Raw genomic sequence first — 25012 nt, 5'->3', positions numbered from 1 at the left:
ATTGGCTATTCCCTCCATTCACAGATGAGAGATGTGGGTGGTTATATATATATATATATATATATATATATATATATATATATATATATATATATATATATATATATATATATATATATATATATATATATATATATATATATATATATATATATATACACACACATATATATTATAATACCAAGCTTGCACACTAAAAACTCGGCTCACCGTCACACGATCCCTATGAAATTGCTGTGGCACTTAGCGGACATGCCGATAATGTTTGGGAAGTCTTGGCGTTCCATAGTACCACTTGCATTTTGCACAATGCGTATTTTTGTCAGTCCCCGTGTACGGTCTGTCGTCTGCTACCAGCTATGTTGTACTGCTATCCCGTGCATGTGCACGGGTATCACTCGTATGTATATATATATATATATATATATATATATATATATATATATATATATATATATATATATATATATATATATATATGCATATGTATATCATCTTCTTTTTCTTCTTTCGGCTGCTTCCTTTAGGGGTTGCCACAGCGGATCAGCCGTATGATCCGCATAGTGATTTGGCACATGTTTTACGCCGGATGCCCTTCCTGATGCAACCCTGGTCGCCTCTTACAACACAGGGATATGGTACACCTATTTTAACCGGGGTATACACCGGCCCAGTACACTGGTACTCATTTCGCCGACCTCGGAAGGATGACAGGCTGAGTCAACCCCCTGGTGTATTAATTCAGTGGCCCAACGGGGCTTGAACTCAGGACCTTTCGGATCCCAAGCTTCTGCCCTAACCACTGCGCCAACACCAGGCTCTATATATGCATATGTATGTCCTCTTCCCTCCATGTCCTCAAAACAGCTATTCACCACCATCTCTTATTTCCACCCCATCCAAAACCACGATATTTTCTACTCTCACTAATCCACCCCAAACACACCTTCTTCAAATTTTCTGATTCCCTTCCTGAAAGTCCCTGTAGTGTCCATCTTGTTTACCCCGTGTACCCCGCCCCATCCCTCTCCCTTCCACAGATCTCCTAATGTCTCTATGCCCTACTGTTGTTTTGCTTCCCTCTCCCACCCCTCTTGTCTCGTCTCCTTTTATTACATGTTCTACGTGTTAGCTCTTATATGAGCTTCAACAAAGTATACAAAAAAACTTTTGGAAAGGTAGTTTTGCTGTCGGTGTCATCAAGAGGCGAGAAGTTGGAGAGCTTCCATTATCTTTGTATCCACACACTGACAAAAGGAATACACACAGATGCATTTCTTTGAATTCATGAGAATCATCATCCTTCTTCCTTCACACTGTTGACTTAAGGATTCAAACATTGTTATCAATAACATAATAATTTTCTGCTCTGCTCTGTCAAAGGAATCTCACTATTCAATGGTGATATTGTCGTGCTGATACCTGTTGGACCGTTAAAGAAACGAGAAACCACAATGACGCAAGGTGATCCTTACATTTGCTATGTACACATCATCCTGTAATTCAATCATTGCACTGGAACAAATGCCTTCTCTTGAATTATAGTTTTGGGACATTGAAAGCCTACATTATTGACAGGACACTCGGCTTAAGAGCCATTCCAAAAGACACGCTCTTTTATACAGTGCCATCTAATGGTGCTGACACAAATAGCAGTTTTCATTGAATCTGTTTTTGAATAATAATGATAATAAGAAATAATAATTGTGATAATTAAATTATCAATATCAATGTTGTGATTAATATATAATACATTTTATTTTCAAAAGTCAAAATATGCATCATGGAGGCTGAAATGATTACTCAGAGATAGCATGCTCATCCATAAGGTGTTGTGTCTGCATTTGATTCACCCAAATCGAGATTTTAACCCTGGTACTTCACAACAGTGTGTTGCATCAATGAGTACACCATCTATCAGAGGAATGTTAAGCCTGGTGTGCCTCTGTGAACATTTGCTGGTGGACATGAATGATCGCAATGTACCTTTCACACCGTTTCATGCCATTTCCCTGAGGATGAATTGATTAGATTTCAGTGAAGATCCGGATCCGAATCCGACTACTCGAATTTTTCAGTGATTCTTCACCATTGAAAGATCGGGCTAAACCGATACATAGCAAGATATCTCATAAAGTTTGGATGGATTCGGATGAAACTTGGTGGACATGTTGGGTGTGTGAACAGGAAGCATTGATTCAATTTTGGTGAAGATCCGAATTAGGATCTGTATACAAGACTTATTTAATTTTTTAAGTGATTCTTCACCATTGAGAGATAGGCCCAACAACGATATCGTACTGTATTGCATTACATTTCAAAAATGTATTGGGCCTGATATGTTCTCGTGGATCAGGCATTGTATGGCAGAGGTATACATTCTACCGAGTGCCATTCTAGTTATTATGTTTTATCCCCAGGTTCATGCCCCAGGGGGTGGGGACTTGGGATCACAGGGGTCAAAACGGAATTTTTTTTTTTTAAGTCAAACTTTGATATCCACTTCTCACCATTGACTTTGCTCTAGTTATTGATGTGTTGCTGATGTGGTACCGAATTTACCTGTATTACCTCAAACCACCAGTTATGATCCTTATCCATTTTCATTTATGAGTTTCCGAGAAAATGCCAAAATTATGGTTAGATTTAAAATAATTGGGCATTTTTGATTCTCGGCAGTGCATATTCATTCACCAAAGTGGTATTTTAGCCTCTGTTCAATAATCCAGATGTCTGACTAATTGATGCTCAGACAACAATACTGTTGCTCGGATGTAGAGGATACATGGAAATCCACAGGAATCGCAAAAGGAGATGAAGAGAGTTTGACAGGAGGAATGAAAATGAGACTAGAAGAAAGAGATTGTGAGAGTAAGAATGGAAGGAGGAGGTGAGGCAACGGATGGTGGCGGGGGGGGGGGGAGAGATAAGATAATTATAGCATTTATTAATAAATAAGCAAAATGTTTTTGAGAGAAAGAAAAAAAATACTCTTTGGTCTATAGTCTTTCTCTATACCATCTGTGTTTCACCCATCCAAAAACGATCACACCATGTTGCAGCATAACTTAATTCTCTAAGCAAATTAAAAAGCATGGGGAAATAAATAAATAATTATTTCAAAGTAAACTCTTTCCCTGAACATTCATTCTCTGGCTATCAGTAAGGTCATGCATTTCGGCCTGAGAGCGGTGGGCGAGTGGGAAAGCAGCCATGGTGATGCGTCTCAAGTGTTTGAACTGAGTGATTGTCGGTCTACAAGTCAAGTGTACGCAAATGGAATACATGACACGCAAGAGCAATTTAAAATGTTTACCATGGCAGCAAAGATTATTTTGATTGGACAAAATTGTCTTTGCAAGGAAGCGATTTCGTTTGTGCAGTGAAGCGGGAGATATTTACACCACAGTCTTCTCTCTCTGGAGCCTCGTCTGGTCATTACATATATGTGCAAGGCTGTAAAATACATCCTTTTGTCTCCCCAGCCTCTTCCTTTGCCACCATGATGGCTTGTTTACCTCATATGCCAGCTTCTGTTTCGACCAAAGCAAATAGATATGTAATTATATTGGTCAAGTTAGACATATGGAGGAGAAGAGATGATGATTATGGTGAGTGGGGAGTTGGGTGGGAGGGAGGGGTTAGCTGATGAAGGAGAAGAGGTTAGGGTTAACTGAAATTTTGTCTCCCATATGTCGTTGCATAGATGATACTTGTGTGGTTAACGATAAATTATTTGACAAACTGATTCACAGGATTTACCCAGATAGACATATAACAGAAAAGAGTGGAAGTGGTGATACTATAGCTGCATATCTGGATGTATTAGTTAGAGTTGGACAGAATAGTTTTAGTATGCGTGTGTATCATAAAGTCGACTATTTTAGTTTCCCAGTCGTCTTGTATACCTTCTGTCCAGCAATGAACCAATTAATATCGGTTATAATGTTTTTTCATCTCAGCTCATTAAATGTGTTTGGTAAAGGATGATTTTGTGGTTTGTGCTAAGAAGATATATTCCATCATGTTAGAGAGGGGTTATTGGGCTAATAGTTTGATAACATCATGTGAGTGTTTTTAGGCATCATCGTAATCTCTTGTTTAAGTTCAGTTGCTTTTCATGCAAACAAGTTCCATTGCATTCAATTCTGCGTAATTATAACAAAAAGTATATTTAAAAACAGAATACATACATATATATATATATATATATATATATATATATATATATATATATATATATATATATATATATATATATATATATATATATATATATATATATATATATATATATATATATATATATATATATATATATATATATATATATATATATATATATATATATATATATATATATATATATACATATATATATATATATATATATATATATATATATATATATATATATATATATATATATATATATATATATATATATATATATATATATATATATATATATATATATATATATATATATATTGTTACGGATCTGGAAACCATTTGCATTCAACATACAGGTCCTAAAAGTCAGTTATCCCATTAAGTACATGTGTAGTCAGATTCCCTTCCTTTTGTCGAATGGGAGAATCAAAAACGTGCGTTGCGACTTCTTTTTAGTTTGGTTATTAAATCTTTCCATCCAAGAACCCTCCAACGAACAACCAACCACCATTCCATTCCCCATCACGACCCACTATCCACCCGTTGTCTACAAACACTCTGACTTGCCAAGGCAGGGTCTTGCAGCCGTTCCTTGTTGCTTCCTCCAGTGTCCCAATTCAATCCGGCGGTGGGTCCTTTTTAGCGAGTCTGCAGTAGAGTGAACGGGTTTTTCCAGGATGGCCGAAAACCTGCCCAGAAAGGGCGGACCCATCGAAGCCCCATCCAATCGGGACGAACAGTGACATCGGCTTCACCAAGGTCCCTAACCTATCAGGGGGATCTATAAAAATGATGGGTGGAGTTGCGAGGGTGTCTTGTTTTTTGGGGTTGCGCTGGAGTTCTTGAGTGGTTACGAGCAGTAGTTACAAGGGGCTGTTACGAGTTCTTAGTTAGTTTTTGCTGTCACGATGGTTGAGCAGAGGTCATCGAGGCGGCAAACGCGTCTCTGCTGGCCCTCCACAAGGAAGGGCAGAGCGACGCCGACCTCCCTCCGTGGACCCTGACTATTCACCACCTGAGCTCCACCATGAACCATGAGTCCCCCACATGTGACTGGGACCAGGCTGACGACCATTGGCCGGTGCCGCAGCAAGGAGTACCCCTTTCTCCGACGGCCAGTAGCCATCCAGACTCTGACCCCCAGCTCGTCTCTCTCTCATCGGCTGGAGTGTCCAATAAAGAACTCTGGGTTTATTTTATTTTTGTGTGTGTCCGCATGTGGGCCCATCTTGTAAGTAGAACAAAGTATTTTTGCTGATTGTAAATATTTCCCTGATTGCATATGCATGTCAAGTCTGGCCTTTGTCTTTATTTTACTGTCCATAAAACAATTGTAGAGATATTCCCAGTCTGTTTCTGTCCCTTCTTACATTGGTCTAGCATGGTCCGGGTCTGAGTATATGCAGGGTTTCATCCCCGATAATCCGTTCATTCCAGCCGGCACGGCTTTGGCAGTTTCCGCTCGGCTGCACCCGAACGGGAGTTGGTAGTTGGTGGTTGGAACTCTACCGCAGTCGGTAGAGTGACCCGGTTCGAGCAAGATGTGCCGAGGGCGTGGTTTCCCAGGTAGTCGAAATCGCATAGATAATTAAGTAAATTTGTTATAGACAAATAGACCCGACGCTTCGTGATTGAGATATTGGCGTCCACGGTCAGTTAGACGACCTGCCGGCTCACGGAGTTATCCGAGCGACGGCCTATAATTCCGGGGAGTCTGGTAGGAGACGACGAACCTTCCCCACCTAGCGGTCATTCTCGCCACCGGACCCCAGGCCCACAACAATATATATATATATATATATATATATATATATATATATATATATATATATATATATATATATATATATATATATATATATATATATGTATATGTATATATATAGTATATATATTTCCCTAAAAAGAGAAGTGCACCACAAAAGTGATGGATGAGTAGAACAGGAACTTCATTGTAAATCGAGGGCCTGTTTATTGATTTGGGTCCAGTTTGCACTCCTGTGTACATTCTGTGGTAGTAAGTTCAACACCGAGACAAAACAAACTAGGAAGCATCTCAAAATGCAAAGCCCGTCTGTGTTTGCTTTGTACTCAAAACAAGCTGGATACCATGAATGACACCGATGTTAAATGACCCCACCCATTGTATGTCATGATGTCGATTTCTTCGATAAAATAATAAACGCGTGAGGCTGCTCAAAGCAAAGACCTCCATTCTCCAATTAAATTTATTTCCAATGTCATCAAATGATTTTCAAAGCCGTGCTCACAGCCGTTAAATAAATACTCTGAATTCTTGTAAATCATGGCTTTCTCCACTAAGTTTTGGTATTCAACAGAAAGGACCCGAGGACCACCGAAAATTTCAATCTCTCATGAGATAAGGCTAACATAAGGCGCCATGTTGCCTGCACGACTGCACGGCATCACGTGACCCGCCAGCTCGTCTGATGAAATGTTTTAACAACATTTTAAAACGTCCGATTTTTGCAGGAATTATTTTGGATACTTGTATAGAGCACGTCACCAAACCTTCGAAAATATAAGCCAAGATCGGATAGACGCTAACGATAAGCAGTCCCCCAGGGGGACACGGTACGAGGTCAACCAGTGAACGGAAAGCATGTGGTGTTCCTTTCAATACCCAACAGTTATTTGAATTTAATACATTTTCCTCATGAAGTTATACATTTTCCTTAATACAGTAATACATTAATACAGTAATAAATGAAGTAATACAATACATTTTCGTTATGAAAAGTGTGTTTCTGCTCGGATTTTACGAAAATTTTCTATGTTAAGACTGTAGCTACACCAGAAAGTCCCAAAAGTGAAAACAGAAATCGAATAGAACTTAAGATAACCTCTTGAGGCGCCATGGAAGGTGATGAAAGCCCAATGGAAGCCTCTCCTCAGTGCAATGCATTACACGCAGACCGAGGATGCAAAACATTCAAATTTTTAAAATCTTGATGCACCGTGTGTGAATCAACCTTAGCAACTGCGAAAAGTGAAAACAGAATTTAAATTTAACTTAAAAATTTTTTTTGAAAACCCCTCCTATTGACAGTCAAACGTTGGGGTCACATGGGCTGAGCAGACCAATCACAGCAATGAAGTAAAGGTGAGGGCAATGAGGAGGAGGTTGGAGAAAACAATTTGAAAACCCCTCCTTTTGACAGATTCATTAAACTTGATTAAAACAACAGCTAAGACAATTAGAAAAACTAGAAAGGCACTCTTGGATGTAACAACATCACAAGATATGCCTCTGCCAACATTATTAGATCATTATACATCCTTGTACAAAGTTAGATTTAAATCCCTGAATGCAGATTCAAAATATTAAATAATTCTGGCTGCCAGACCATGCATTCAATCAGGTTGAGATTTAAAACATATATTCAACATGACTACGAGATCATTACTGTGACATTTCACGTCGATTGATAAAGCGGTTCAAGAGAAATACATTTTTTTTTTTTTTTTAGGTTTTCGTTCAATCCAATATGGCTGCCAGGCCATGTGACCTATAATTATTCATAAATACGCTGGTATCCCCAAGGCTTTGGGAATAGGTAGGTGAAGTTTTCCATCGATCTGTCAAGCCGGTCTGGAGAGGAAGATTTTTTAAAGGTTTATTCTTTCAAAAAAAAAATCAGAGCTGCCAAACTGATATTATAGGTGGATAACTATTTGTTCCTCATGGATAGGCAATCATATCTGCATAGTTTTGTATCGATCTGTTCGCCTGTTTTGGAGAAGAATATTTTTTAAGGTTTTTATGTTAGAAACAATATGGCTGCTGAACCACATGACTGACGGTGTCATCAAAATTTCCCACCCCCCCCCCCCATACAAGTTATCCCTAGATGACCCTAAAAAAATTTTCATACTGTTTTGACGTACCACCTATGACATCATCAAAAAAAATCACACCTGTTTTCTATGGGAAGCACTTGACATGTGCTAAGTTTCAATTTTTTCCACGGATAAAGCCTTTGACGTACCACCTATGACATCACCAAAAAAAATCACACCTGTTTTCAATGGGAAGTACTTGACATGTGCTAAGTTTCAATTTTTCCATGATACAGAGGTCCAAAGTTTCAGAGATACAAAGTGCAAAGTTTTTCCTTTTTTCAAACATGGCTGCCACACATGACCTATAACATCATAATTATCATTAAAACATTCAACATGAGTAGTGGTCACAGCTATGGTAAAAGTTTTGTGTCAATCAGAAAAGTGGTTTCAGAGAAAAAAAAGAGAAAATTAGCATGGATGGATGGGCATTGGGCATATGTATGTAAAATTTGATGGCAAAAGCTCAAATGGTAAAAAAAGGAAGTACCAGGTAGACTTCCCTGAGGGAGACACCGCATATTATGGTTTGTGTGCTTCTGAACATGGATGGGAAGGTCATATCTGGCTCTCGTGAATACACAGAGTAAGATTAAAATCAACCTTAAAAATGATGATATTTACTATTAATCATGTTGAAGGTGGGGCTGGGAGTGAGAGCTGTGATAAACATTTTTTTTCTTTTGGTTCTGGGGCGACAAGAGAAGTTAAACTGGATTTATACATCGATTGCTGAAAGGAGAAGCATCCGTCCATCCGTCTGTGTGTCTTATCCACTGCTGCAACTCGATGGTATTAACAATAGGAACTCAACACCTGATATGCCTGGTGTTGGCTTTATGGTTTGGGTGGTGGGCTTTGGATCCTCGCGTCCTGAGTTCAAATCCCACTCAGCTGTTGAGTTAATACCAGGTGAGGTTAATTCGGCCTGTCGTCCTGCTGAGGTTGGTGAAACGAGTGGCAGTGTGCTGGTGGAGGGGAAAAGCATCAGTGGCACAGCTGTGCTCCAATAAATGATAGCTACCTGGCAGCCAAGCTGCCACATGCAAGAACAGAACAGCTATACATGTTAAAAAAAACTGTCTGCTGTCATTTATGTCTTCTTTAAACGTTTGTCAAGACTATTGTCCCTCCTTCCATTTCAAGCATTTTTTTCTTCTTGCTATCGGTCATTATTTGAGAGTTTTGTCTTGCTTCAAAGCCCTAACTCAAGGAGGTAGGACAGTCTTCTGAGATAATATATCAGTAGTAACTTATGTGTCCTGAAGGAGGAGGCATCACTTTGGAATCTTCACACAAGAGAATCTTGCAGTCATTTTCAAGAAAAAAACAAGCAGTCATAGACTGGTACTTACGAAATCGTCAACTTGACCTCTGACCTTGTCTAATAAAAGCTGTCTCTGGCAAAGGTAGCAACGCAAATCAGAAGTTTCTACGATGATTCTGCACCAAACCATCAAAAATCGTAACGTCGACCGAAGCAAAAATCTCCATTTCTCCACGCAATTATTTAATATTATTTTATCAAAGTCACAAAACCGTAATATTCGGCTATCCACCAACAATCTTTACATAACCCGATGGCTTCGCGAGTCGGGCATGCGACGATAACCTTTATTGGGATAAAAATGACTTTTAAACACCATCTTTATCGAAAACACCGTCAGCGCGCACACGGAAAACCTTTACGTGACTCAATGCCGCCACTGCTCGAGCGCGCTGCACCACGTGACGACCCGTGACACGGCGGGTGATATATTTTTTTATACAATCTTAAAACGTCTCCAAAACATCCGATTTTTACCTGAATTTCGACAACCGAGTGTTAAACGTCCTAAGCGATCACAAAAACCGAAGACAAAATTAAAATCGAAGTTAATATGAACTCATAATGTCGAGCGAAGCAAAAATACTCCATTTCTCCACGCAATTATTTAATATTATTTTATCAAAGTCACAAAACCGTAATATTCGGCCATCCACCTACAATCTTTACATAATCCGACGGATTAACAAGTCAGGCATGCGACGCTAACCTTTATTGGGATAAAAAATTACTTTTAAACACCATCTTTGTCGAAAACACCGTCAGCGTGCACACGGAAAAGCATTATGTGACGCAATGCCGCCTCTGCTCGAGCGCGCTGCACCACGTGACGAGCCGTGACTAGGCGAGTGAAATATTTTTTATACAATCTTAAAACGCCTCCAAAACATCCGATTTTTACCAGAATTTCGACAACTGAGTTTTAAGCGTCCTAAGCAATCGCAAAAACCGAAGACAAAATTAAACTCGAAGTTAAAACGAGCTCATAACGTCGAGTGAAGCAAAAATACTGCATTTCTTCACATGAATTTACGGAATTATGTTTGACCTCACTGTGACCTTGACCTTTGACCGATTTTGACCAAAATCTAATCAACGCTAGCCATCACCCTCCTGAATAACGTGGTGTAATTTGACATTGGTAGCTTCTTCCATTCTCGAGTTATCGTGCCTACAAACAAACACACAAACACACAAACAAACACACAAACAAACAAACACACTCACAAACAAACACACAAACAAACACACAAACAGAGGACGGAAGTAATCAATATACTTATGAAATCTTTAGATTTCGTAAGTAAAAAGGCTCAAGGTAACCAGTATTTTCAATTCATGAATTCAATTTGCACTGATAACTTTGTCATGCAATGCCAGTTGAGTGGTGTTACCAATGCAACATTCCACAGAAAAATAGATTAAACATATAACAACTTGTCTTAACCACAATGATGAATGTTTATATTTAACATGTAGGAATGTATTTTAGAACACTTTCAAAGCTCTTCTATTAGTCTAACCCTCCATAAAAAACCAAAATGCAGACTTCAGACTTCCCAGCATAGCTCTTGTATTCGTTTATTGGTATTGGGGTGGGTGGGAGAAAACACACCTGATGGTTTTGTGAGAAATATGTGACAGAAAATCCACAGACGGGAGTAACAGAGAAAGTGCTCACATATCGCATCGTTCAAAATTTGGCTGAGCATGTCGACAAAGGGTTAATATCAGGGAGTAATGTAATGTTAAAATGTATGCCCTTGTTGATGGTATTTATGCCCTTGTTGATGTTGCAAAGGATTTATAACCTGTGAGTCTGAAAGAAGGTGCCTCCAAGCTAAGTGGCTGGTTGTCTCATCTAACAGTCCTGTCTTGTGTCTCATGTATCCCTACGTATGTCCATGTGTGTGAGAGGCAGCTCCATTATGAGCCATTTTTTTATTTTACAGTACACAAGGTTTGTAGTCGGGCTGCGCCACACACACACACACACACACACACACACACACACACACACACACACACACACACACACACACACACACACACACACACACACACACACACACACACACACACACACACACACACACACACACACACACACACACGAGACCCACACAGCCACTGAGCTTGGGGGAAGTGCCTTCACTTCTTGGAGCACTCTGGGTATCAGCGACGTCACAATAATGGTGCCGCTTTTCTTCCCGCACTCAGTGGGGCATTTCCTATCTGGAGGAATTTTCTCCTTCCCAGGAATGCCAATCTATGGGGATTACCCAGGCTCTATCCTTTTAAATGCTGAATTCAAGCAAGGAAGCAGCACATACCATTTTGAAGTTTTTGGTGTGACTCAGCTGGGATTTGAGACACCCACCTTCCAGACTCGGAGTGGACGCTAAAACCATTACATCGGTGAGTGTGGTGTCGATCCTATAAAAAAGGCTGCAGCAGATTGTGATAGCAACTTGCATTACCATGCAACTTCAGCACATTTTATTTGATTTTCAAAATTGAAAATGCATCAGAACCCTCTGAAAATTATTGCTTGATGGGAGCAGATGCTATTTAAAACAGGGTTTGGGCCATTCCCCTAATACATCCCCAGTTACTTCATACTGTTGAACACCCTCCCAGAGTGTGTGGCATGGATTATGACTTTATAAATACTAGCATTAATCAATTGTGTAAAGGTCAACCATTTCAGATTTTTTTTGTTTGTAAATATTTTAGGATTTACTTCTACTTTTGAACACATATGTAGAATAACCTTCCCAAAACCATATATCCACCACTTTGTGGAGCAGTGTACCAGATGCACCCCCCCCCCCAAATTCTAACAGTCTCACCCCCCCTTTTTACTCCCATTACAAACCCGGTATCCACCCACGTGCATTGTCTCTTTGCATGCCAGTAGCTTTATGTAAAGCACAATGTAGCTTATATTTCTGAATTTGAACCTGGAGCATTCATTGAAAGCTGTAGTATATGAATTTTTCAAAAAGTTTGTCTGCCATGCCAATCAATGTTGACAAAGTCATTCAAGATAAATCATACTTCCAGTTACCACCAGATAACATGCCATCGACAGATTATCTAAATGACTAATGAAGCCATGTTGTGTTGAATATTATAAAATAACGGGTTTTAAAAGCAATGTGGAAAAAGCACAAGATTGTATTATGCAGAATATCTCTACAATAAAAAAAATAATGTCACTAACAATACATTGAGGGGGGGGCAATGATGAGGGCAGCATTTTAAAGCTTCAGGCATGGACATGTGCTTCACATTTAAGAAACGTGTAAAAATAATAATCGAGACATTGTGAAAGTTGAACACAAGCATTTTATGCCGAAGACCATGAAGTACATGGTCATGCAAAACCAAAATAATATTTTCAAAGCAATGCACGTGCACCTTAACCCTCAGGCTGAAATGCATGCACCTTCTCAAGCTACACTTACAGTTGATGAATTTGTTGAGAAATGCGTTTATATTTGTAAAAATATAAACAATCCAAACTTTAGCATAAAGAAGGGTACATGTACTTCAGCCCAAAGACCAAAGGCATGCTTGTACAAAGCTTGTCAAACTAATGCACACACACACCTTGGCCTTCCAGGCCAGAACGCATGGTCTTACAAGGAATGCTAATTGTTTTGCTTTCCAACGTCATCATAAAAATCAAACAAACAAAAAAAAAATCTTTTCGCTGGGTCTTTACACCATTTGTCTCCACATTGCATGAATACGACTTTCAGCAAATACTTCATTTACATAACTAAACACGTCATCAATGATCTCAGATTAGATGGAGCAATCAAGGAAAACAGAAAAATATGGGAGAAATCTTCCACCAAGCTGAATCTTATATATAATCCCTCGAGAAATCTTTGCAATGAGTTAACAATAAAGACAAACCCCATGAAGGGACAGCTTTTAAGCCAGCATTCTTAAAGCGCCGGTCTTGCACTGTTGCATGCATATGTTTCTGCCTTAATGGCATAATTAAGACAACATTCTGATAATCTAGCATGTTTTTAGGGTGAAATACACTTTAATTTCTCACCAAGTCGACAATGTATGGCCACATATTGTACTCTGGTTTAAATACAATTTTAAAAGTGTATCAACTTTTATAAATGTTCAAAATGTAATTGGTGCATTCAATTGGTGAAGTTTTGAAGCCTCAAACCCAGCAATGACATCGAACCATGGAGGATTTTGAAGATCCTGTAACCCTTCACAAAGATTGTCGACCATTGATAGATATCGTTGTTCAAGAAAATGTGCTTCACTGAATTATGTGCATAATTATTCAATGCTCCTGCATTCAAGCTCCAGGCCAGGGTGTGGAATCCATGGACTACTGGCTGCTATTTTGTGCAGTTTATTGTATGCACGTGTGCATCACGGCATCATTCCAGGCCGCCATTACCTCCAGCTGTGAGGCAGAGCAAGCCAGTGCATGGTGTGTAAGCCGCTTATTATCCTCACCTTTCTAAGCTCTCCTCGCAAGAATGGCCAGCCTTTTTCTCATGTGTGCAAATCCCTGCGCATTGTGTGTGACAGTCCCCACAGACAGAGCTTCCATATTTCTTATGGCAAAGTGAACATTAGCATGTTAATGGCAGAGGCAGTTTATCACGGAATCTAAGCAAATTAGCACCCGAGCTCTGATGTCTGCTGGGAAGGCAGAAACAAACACATTCCCACCAATCTTTTCAATTCTTCCTGCAAACATGTTCCTGTCCCAGGTTAAACAGACATTTGCACATTAATGATGTACCGATATGAATGCGTAACCTCATAATTAATTCAATGGTTTAGCTTCTTTGGAAGCAGTAATTTTCAAATATATTTCATTTTGCATGTTCAGTAGTCAGAGCGACTGAGCTAAAGTCATAATGTTGGCAGAATAATGCATTTAGAAAAGGCAATATACATATGGCTGGAAGATTTGAGTACAAACACACACACACACACACACACACACACACACACACACACACACACACACACACACACACACACACACACACACACACACACACACACACACACACACACACACACACACACACACACACACACACACACACACACACACACACACATATATATATATATATATATATATATATATATATATATATATATATATATATATATATATATATATACATACATACATACATACATACATACATACATACATACATACATACATACACACACACAAGCGTGGATCGGCTTGCAACGTACACCGCCACGTAATTAAAAAACCCTGACCACTACATCATTAAAAACTTACGTGATGGAGTACTGTACTGGAAGTCGGCGGTGGCAAACACGAACAAGTTTGTGTGGTTATTGGTAGTGCCACAACATAAGAAGTCTGAAATCCTTGGGCACTATCATGGACCGAAGGCAATTAACCACTTTGGCATCAAGAAAATCCGATAAAATTTTTATTTGATCATTTGCAAAAGCGATGTGGAGGCCTGGTGTTGCAACTGTGATAAGTGCTCTGCCAAGAAATACCCCTCAAGAAAGGAATCAGCCTCGTTGCAATTGGACCAAGAAGGCGCACACCTGAAGAGCGTGGCAGTGGATGTCACAGGACCTTTTCCGGAAACTACCCGGGGAAACCGGTAGATCCTAGTTGCTGTAGACTACTTTACAAAGTGGCCTGCAGCTTAACCATTGACAAGTATGGTTGTGAGTGCAATTACGCAGGCACTCAGAGATTGTTTCTTCACCCATTATGGCATCCTTTCCGAGCAACTTTCAGACCAGGGAAGCAATTTTTAGTCTGAGATTTTTTGAGCAATGTGCGATCTCCTGGGTATACAAAAGACTCAAACCACTCATTACGATCCTCAATCCAATTACGTGGTATAACAGTTCAACTGGACCCTCGATACCTGGCTTTAAAAGGCTAGTGGTATTGGTTTCATTTGTTTTCCATTATTTTGCTTCCCACGCAGACTGCAAATGAAGTGCTGAATTTAGCAATTATATTCCCCCTTCACTACAGACTAAATAGCTTACTTCTAATCATCAGCAAGGTCATGGATTCCATCATCACAGTTGACATAAAATCATTCCTTTTCTCCAATAGCCTCAACTCAGATCATCAATTCCGATTCAGACAAAGTCACTTTACCTTGGACATGCTGCTTCTGCTCTCCCAACAATGGATGGAGGCACTCAATATCAGACATGAAATTCACAGCCTTTTCTCTGGACATATATCGAGCTTTCCATGCAGTCTGGCATTCCACCTTGCTCTCCAAACTCTCTGCCTATGGAATCCACAGCCAACTCCACTCTTGGAATCCTTTCTTCTCCTCTAGCTGTCAAGGCTGGAGTGCCCAAAAGGCACTGTTCTCGGCCCCATCCTATTCCTAATCTTCATCAATGATCACAATTTTTTGATTATCTTTGCTGATGACTCCACCCTCTGTCTGACATCTCTCATCCTCTGACAGATGGGCAGCAGCCAGCCTCTTGCCTCTCTTCAGACGTTGACAAAATCACAAACTAGTTAAATATTTGGAATGACTTTTCACCCTAATATATCTCTGTCTCTCTGTCTCTGTCTCTGTCTCTGTCTCTCCCCCCCCTCCAAAAGGACCACCATACTGCAAACCTTCCCATCTGCCTTCTCAACAACCCTCTCAAATAAATTCAGTCATTCAAACTCTTGGGTCTCAATCTCAGCCATGATCACAATCACTCTTTGGGCAAGCCACATTTCAAAGTTGGTCGACAAAGCCAGACGCCGACTGGGCATTCTCCGCTGTACAAAGTCCTTCTTTGGCACTCCTGAGCTCCTATCCACCTAAAAGGCTTTCATCTGCAGCTTGATGGAGTACTGCTCTCCCCTCTAATTTGGCACCGCTGCCTCACACCTTCCTCAGCTGGACAACAGGGAAACCAAGGCATTCAAGATTACTGGAATATTTCACGATGAAGCTGATTCTCTGGGCCTATCACTTCGCCATCACTGATAGGTCAGAGGTCTCTGTCATTTTCTGCCTCCTTTTATGGTCTTGCACCCTTGCCCTCTCCGTGATTTGTTCCTCCACCCCCCCCCCACCAGGTATCTGGAGGATGCACAGAACCACTGCTCACCTCTGCTCATTTGTTCCTCTCTTTTTCCTGCCTGGAGAACAAACTTCCACACTTTCTTCAGTTTCATTTTTTCTTCTGGATCTTCAAGGCAGTTGTTCACCACAGTCTCAAATAATCCCCCATTCAAAACGACGATATTTTCTACACCCGTTAAACCACCCCCACCCCTCCCAATTTTTTGCTTCTGCATCCATCTTGTCCAACCCTTGCGTTCTCCCCTCACCGTTACCTGCATCCCTTGTTTGTCCGTTTCTGTTTATTTCCCCCTTCTCCTGCTGTTCTTTTTGTGATGATGTGTCCTGATCCATTCTGTGTTCTCACTCTCGCTCCTGGATATTTCAACAACCAAAATCCACAAGCCTTGACTATGTATAAAGAAAATAAATTGCATTAACTTCTCAAGACATGGAACCATAAAACCCATATCATTATCAAGATCTTTGTCTGAGGAGTTCCAATTCTATCTAATTTCTTACATTACTAATGAACATATTTTTATATTTTTTTTAGAACTTGGCTTATTCATCCACTATTTTTACTGAAGAATCGAGAGATGATGAAATTTCGCGAGGTTGTGAATTAAACAATTTTTATTGATTCATTTAGTTTTAACATTGTTCTTAATGAATGGGAGAATGAACGTCATTAAGAATAGGAAAAATGGAGGAGGGGAGGACAGAGAGTTGGGAGTTATGGGGGGGGGGGTTAAGGACTTGGGATATGTGAGGGGAAGGGGGAGGAATTGAGGACTTCAAGAAGAAATAAGGACCAAAAGATTGGATAGGGGCAGAGAGGGGACAGATAGATGAGAGACAGGGGTTGAAGACTTTGGAGTAAGAAATTGAGGACTTTGGTTGAGGGAGGGGGCTTTGGGATTTTGGGAGGGCAGGGGTGGAGGACTTTGGGAGAGCAATGGGGGTGGGGTGGGGGTTGTGGACTTGGGGTGGGAGGTGGTTGAGGTTTTTTGTCAGGGAGGTGCTTTGAAGACTGTGTGAGGTTTGTGGGGTATGAAGACTTGGGCTTGATGGGGGTCTTGAAGACTAGGGTTTGGAAGTAGGTATGGGGAGGGAGGTTGAGTATTTGGAGTTTGGAAGAATAGTTGAGGACTTGAGGTTGGTGGTGGGGGGGGGGGGTGAAGGAGTGACTTGAAGTCACATTTTACATTATGCGGAATCTCCGCAAGTCCCTGCTCGTCCATAAATAATGCATCTTCGGATGAAGATATTAGCCAGAATTCACTCATTCCATGCCAAAATCACTCTTATCCTGTGACATTTCCTCTTTAACTGAAAGTTGTGATATATGCTGTTCAGAGCATCTCAAATCATTGACAGATTGTCTGAGATATGAGCATTTTTCCTGGATATGTAGCCAACATTATCATGATGTTCACTGAGGCAAATTATTCTGCGATGAAAAGTGATCTGAATGGCTTTCAACAGTGACACGCATGATAAGAATGTGTCTTTATGTACCACATCGTTTGTATTCACCATCAATATTTTCTTGCTGACACTGCTCATGCAGAGACATCTCCATTCAATTCCCTAAATGGGCGAGAAGCCATTTCGAACCAAAAGCAATAAAAACGTTTTGACAGACATGGCAATAGGAAATATACAGAAAAACACCAAAGTATTGGTGCAGTGCACTACTTCAAAGAGTCCAGTCTCAAAAATTCACAGTTGAATATCAAAACTGTGTTTGGAGAAGATCTGAGGACTTCTATACCCAATGTCTTCCATCCATCGTCATATATCAAGGCTGGAGCGTTATCAGTGTTTCTGGGTAGCAATTTGCATGGGAAGAGAAAGACCTTGTGTTTGTTAAAGGATATCTCAATTCTGCCCAGTATATTCTAATTAAAAGAATAATCTTCCATAATTGTAATGACAAGGTGAATGGTGCTACATGCCACACCTCTCATGTGAGTAGTTTGGAAAAGGAAACAAGGCATTCATCTTCTTCCCTGGGTTCTAAAAAACACAGAAATTCTTGATCTTTTGGAGCATCTGCATTATCTGCTGGTAGTAACCCCTCACAGCCCTCCAATATGATGGAATTATAGGAAATTCAGAAAGAGGAGAAAGCTCAAACAGATCAAGAGAAAATCTCAATCATTTAATGCCAACCGCAATCATTTGTTTTTGTATTACTGAAGATGTCTCGATCGATCAAATACTGAAAAAAAAAATCGGTCATTTATTTGTTCATTTTGTACTTTTTTGAAACAAACTATACAGCACCATGGAATACTACCAACAGGTTGCGAAACTATTAAAGAAGGGCCCCGCATTATCCTGAGACATTTCATCAATTTATATAAATAACGTATAAGACAAATATTGATTGTAAATTGAATTGACGTGTGTTCGTCAATTGAATTGTTTTTGCAACATATTAGTTCAAAGTTGTCACTTTTTCAAAACGTTAACAAGGTAGTTGTCACAATGTATTACAAATGAATTGGCCATTAACCGTAATCTCCACTTTAAATTTGACAATAATATATATATTTTTAAACTGATGAAAAAAATCCTTTGACATCAATATCAATTGGAATGTATCAAGATTGTTTATCTATATTATCAATCTACATTTCGACTTTCTAGATGTACAGTGCATACAAAAGAAACAAAAAACATCCAAACCTGCATGCTTGCTAATGTTGTGATGATATTGTCTCCATTCTATTATTTCAACAACAAAATGTTTGAGCCATTAAATTAAATTAATTTGTTATGAGGTTTATCTATTTGTTTCCTCCATATCACCACATCACTTTACACCAATCTGACGAGTCTCAGAAGGATAAAGCACACCACATGGCCTCTGATATAAAGAGTAACATAACATGATTTCCGGTTCCGGTTTTGAGCCGCAAGAGGTCTCCTTCGGGGCTCCCTGCTGACATTCTCAAAGTTAAGTTCCGGTTGTTATTTGTCCCGTTTTAACTGTTTAATTTTCTCACCTACATGTTAATGTGTGTTCCTAGTTCGGTTTTGTTTCAAAAATCGTGCTATTTTGTGAGTATTTATGTCGACGTTCTTACTTGGTGTTTGAGGCCTAGTCCTAGGTTTGAGGCCTACCGGTTCCACTCGGTGTTCGATCGTTTTTTTTTGTTTCTTTGTTTGTTTTTTCTCCCCATTCCTTCAATTTCTATCCTCCCCATTACCTTCAATTTTCATCCTCCCCACTTTCCAAACATCCCCCATTCTCCCAACTAATCTCTTTCTTATCTCAAAAAAAAATATATATATATATATATATATATATATATATATATATATATATATATATATATATATATATATATATATATATATATACCCAACAACAACAACAACAACACGCTCACCTTCTCCCGATTCTTCTACTTCATCTTCCTATAAACTTACTCCTCGTGTTACTCGATTTCTTTTGTTTTTCCACTTCCATGACCTAATCTGTTTAACTCTCTCATGCATTAATATTAACAACAAGAGCGATCTTATAATGCTTCATCTTCCTCTCTCACACATGTGGTACTCTTTACTGTTTCACAATGCACTTCTCTTCTGCTATTTTAACAGACTGCTCTCATTTCGACCTCTCCTTCATTCCTTTTGCCTAAAAAATCCAACTATTACAGCGCTTCTTCTCTCCATGCTCTGAATTCGCCTTCATTTGCATCCATCAAGAATTGTGTTAAATCGCATCTCTGACCTAAAACTTTTAAAAACCACAGTTTGCCATGGATGCTCGCTTTCCATCAACCATTCTTTTTCCAACTTCAGTGCCAACTCACCCTCACCCCTCACTCTCACTCTCAAAGCAACCATCCCACTCTTCTCCCTCCAAGCCTCCCTCTCACCTCTTTCAAAAATTCCCCCTCACCTTTCTCCCACCTTTCATCCCCCTCACTCTTCCTTCTCTAAGTTGCCCCCCTCTCATCCACCAACCTGCCTCCTCCACTGCCCTCTCGTCCATCTCTTCACTCCACCTCCTCAAATCCTCAACTGCCATCTTCTTGTCTCTTGTCCCCCCTCTCTCCCAGCACCACAGAGCCTTTTCTCCTCCTCATTCGGCCCCCTCCCCCCGCTATTCTGCAATACCCCACCTCCTTCAGCAACCCTCCTTACCTCCCCCTCGTCCCTCGTCTACCCTCCCCGCCCCCTCCACCTCCTGCACCCAAAAGCCTCCTCCCTACCTCTTCATTAAAAGTGTGGACCTCAAATATCCGGGGCCTTCGCTCAAACCTTTCAGATCTTTCCATGCAGGTTGCCACTGACAAACCAGACATTATCTGCCTAACAGAAACTTTCCTCTCCCAAGACGTGTCTGACTCCCAAGTATCTCTCCCTGGTTACTCCCTCTTACGGTATGACAGACCTGAGCCTCGTCCTGGTGGAGGTGTTGCTCTCTTCATCAAAGACTCTATTCCTCACTCTCCCTGCACTGCTCTCACTCCCCCACACCCCCAGGAATACCTCTGGCTTCGGCTTCCCCTCCACTCCCACCTCATGTTTATATTGTGTACTGTACCGTCCACCGAACAGTGATGACTCCATCTACACCTCACTCTCCAGAAAACATGGACCATCTTCTATCTTCTCATCCAAACTCTCTCTTCCTCTTATGTGGCGACTTCAATTGTCATCACGCCAGTTAGCTAGGTGTGGGTACCTCTCACCTGCCATGGGACATCAGCAAAAGCTTTCTGTGACTCATTGGGACTGACTCAATCAGTCAACTTCCCGACCCGGATCTCAACCAATGGTACTCCATCTCTTCTGGATCTGATTTTGACAAATTTCCCTGACAATATCTGCTGCTCTTCCTTCGCTCCAATTGGTTCTTCTGACCACGTCCTTGTTAAAGTGGACATCTCTCTGGCTGTCATCAGAGAACCACCTCACCGCCGTCGAGTCTGGCATTTCACTCAAGCCGACTGGCAGGGTCTCCGAGCAGCCATCAAACTTACAGACTGGTCTCCTATCACTACTTTCTCAAACATCAACTCATCCTGGGAATTCTTTCAAAGAAACTTGCTCTCCCTCATGCACAGATTTATCCCCTCTCGTGTTCAGTTGTCTTACCCTTCCTCCCGCCCTTGGTTTACTGAAGCTTGTGGTGAGGCAGTTGTCCTGAAACAACTTGCCTTTGCCTCATGGAAAGCAAACCCAACTGAGGACAATCTCAGTTCTTTCCACAAAGCTCGGAACAAGTGTGTATCTACCCTCAGGAGAGCCAGAAAACAACATCTTTCTCATCTCAAGTCTGAACTCTCAAACCTCTCTCCCTCCTCAAAATCCTGGTGGCGTTTAATCAAATCTGTTTCTGGTGTATGTTCCCCTCCATCCCCTCCCTTACCTCAAATGGCACTTGCTGTTGATTCCACACGTGATAAAGCTGAATGTCTAAACTCGGTGTTTGCAGCTAAATCTTGTGTCCCAAACCCATCACTATCTCTACCCACTTTACCCAGTCGCACCCAACTGTCCCTGGACTCTGTATCCTTTTCTCCTGACAAGGTGGAGAGCTTGCTTTCAAACCTCGAGTCAGATTCTGCAACCGGTCCAGACGGCATCAGCCCACGTGTCCTCAAAGCCTGCTCTTCTGCTCTTGCTCACCCTCTCTCTGTTCTATTCATCCTCTCATTTTCCCAAGGTCATCTGCCATCTGCTTGGAAATCTGCTAACATCACTGCCCTGCATAAAAAAGGTGCAAAAACAGATCCCTGTAACTACAGACCAATCAGCCTTCTCCCAATCATCAGCAAGGTTATGGAATCCATCATTGCTTCAGACATGAAATCCTTCCTCTTCTCCAATGGCTTGATTTCCAATCATCAATTTGGTTTTCAGACCAGGTCACTCTACCCTGGATATGCTGCTACTGCTCTCCCATCAATGGATGGAGGTCCTCAATGCCAGACAGGAAATCCGAGCCGTATCCCTGGACATATCACGTGCTTTTGACACAGTCTGGCACCCTGCCCTACTCACCAAACTCTCTTCCCATGGTATTCAAGGCCATCTCCACTCATGGCTGCAGACTTCCTCTCCTGTCATGATCAACGTGTGGCCCTAAATGGAGTTCTTTCATCCCTCTTCCTGTGCAGGCTGGAGTTCCTCAAGGTAGCGTTCTGGGCCCTGTTCTTTTTCTGGTTTTCATCAATGATCTCTCGGACTCTCTGGAAAATCCTCTATTTCTCTTTGCCGATGACTCCACCCTCTGCCGTACCATCTGTCATCCCTCAGACCGGCAAGCAGCAGCTTCTCTTCTGCAGATCTGGATAAAATCACAAACTGGTCCAACACGTGGAACATGTCTTTCAATCCACACAAATCTCACACTCTCACTATGTCTCTTCGAAAGGACCGTTTACAAAACCCCCCATCCACTTTCTCAACAATCCTCTGGAAGAAGTCTTTTCTTTCAAGCTTCTGGGTCTCACTATCTGCCATGACCTTTCCTGGGAAAGTCACATTTCCAACCTCGCCTCAAAGCCAGTCGCCGACTGAGAATCCCTCCGTCGTGCAAAGTCCTTCCTCGGCCCTCTTGAGCTCCTGACTACTTACAAAGCTTTTGTCCGTAGCCTGATGAGTACTGCTCTCCCCTCTGGGCTGGTGCTCCTGCCTCCCACCTTTCTCGACTTCACGCTGTCGAAACCAGGGCTTTTAAGATCATTGGCATCTCCCGCAATGAAGCTGAGTCTTTGGGCCTCTCACTCAATCACCGCAGGTTAGTCGGTGGTCTTTCTGTCTTCTACCGACTCCTCTCCAGCCTTGCCCCCCTGCTCTCTCTGCGATTTGTCCCAACACATTTCCACAGGGCGCTCAAGGTCCTTAACAACCCCCTTCTGGTAAAACTACCAAAATCACGAATCACTGCTCATCTTCACTCTTTCATTCCTCTTTTTCCCGCCTTTGGAATAAACTTCCTCACTCTATTCTTTCCCATTCTTCCCTCCAGGCTTTCAAAACAGCTGTTCACCACCACCTCTTATCTTCCCCCATCCAAATCCTCGATCTTTTCTACCCTCGATAATCCACCCAAGCCCACTTCCTTCAATTCTCCTGCTTTCCTTCCTGAAAGTCCCTGTAATGTCCATCTTCTCCTCGCCATGTTCCCCGTCCCATCCCCATCCCTCTCCCTTCCACAGTTCACCTGTGTCTGTTCCCCAATGTTTTGTCCCTTCCACTCCCACCCCTCTTGTCTCATGCCTCCTTGCTGTGAGTTGTGTGTTAGCTCTCATACGAGCCTCGACCAAGGTATACAAAAAAAAAAAAAAAAAAAAAAAAAAAATAAATGTAGAATTGAACACTGTTTCCTCCCAAGCTTTGTATTTACATTTGGAAAGTGCCAGATGATATCAAAGGTTTTTTTTTGTTTATTTTCATATAATTTCATTGCAAAAACCAAGAAACATTGTATTCAAAACGTTGCTATATCACAGACTGTAGATCTTCAATTGATAAAACCATCATTTTAAAACAAATGGAAGGAAAGGATATAAAATAATCCTGCAAAAGCATTTAATTATGAAAAGCAAATATGGTTTTAGTCGAACTGTCATGATATGGTGATCCAAAAGTAGAGTAAACACAAATTTCTAATTATTTTCTGTCTAATATTTGATCGGATTTGATGGGTCCCCCCCCCTTTATTTTCTGATTAGCTGAAAAGATTGGCTGACAGAGGGAGTGAATCTAGCTGGTTGACTATTGAGAAGCATATAAGTGTTATCAAGCTGATTTACAAAGGATGGTAACAGTGGTGAGTTTGAAGGTGAGGGTAGGAGTGCACCAGGGGTCTGTACTAAGTCGACTTCTATTTGTAGTTGTGATGGAGGTGCTGGCTCGGAGGGTAAAGGAGGGTTTACCGTGGGAGCTGCTGTATGCAGATGAACTGGTGTTGATTGTAGAGAGTATGGATGGACTGAAGGAGAAGATGAACAAGTGGAAGGAATGTATGGAGGCAAAAGGTTCGAAGGTGAATATCGGAAAGACGAAGGTGATGCCAAGTGGTAAAGCATGTGGTGAGGTGGAAAGGACTGGGAAGTGGCCGTGTGCAGTGTGCAGGAAGGGTGTCAGAGTGAACTCCATTCAGTGTACAATGTGTGCTGAATGGGTTCATCGAAAATGTAGTGGTGTGAGAGGGTCATTAACCAGTGTGGCAGCTACATTCAAGTGTAAGGTGTGCATCGAGGGAGCAGCAGATGAAGGAATTGTTGAGTTGGATCTTGGAGATGGTGTGAAGCTGGAAAGTGTGAAAACATTTTGCTATCTCGGAGACATGCTGAATGGAGAAGGTGGATCGGACTCTTCGACGCTTGCTAGAGTGAGATGTGCATGAGTAGGGTAAGAATACTGATTCTGGCTCACTTTTCCCCATGTAAATGAATGGGGATTTTCAGCGATTCATATTTTTTTTCCCTAAAAATAAACCCCCTTTTTATCCCAAGGTATATTTATTTGTCTCCCCTTTTAACCTGGAGGTTGAACCTCATTGAATTGA

This window comes from Eptatretus burgeri, chromosome 4, assembly GCF_056783735.1.
Source record: "Eptatretus burgeri isolate ZD-2024b chromosome 4, Ebu_testis_v1, whole genome shotgun sequence".
Lineage (NCBI taxonomy): Eukaryota > Metazoa > Chordata > Myxini > Myxiniformes > Myxinidae > Eptatretus > Eptatretus burgeri.
The sequence above is the reverse complement of the archived record's forward strand: the minus strand, read 5'-3'. Positions refer to the sequence as shown.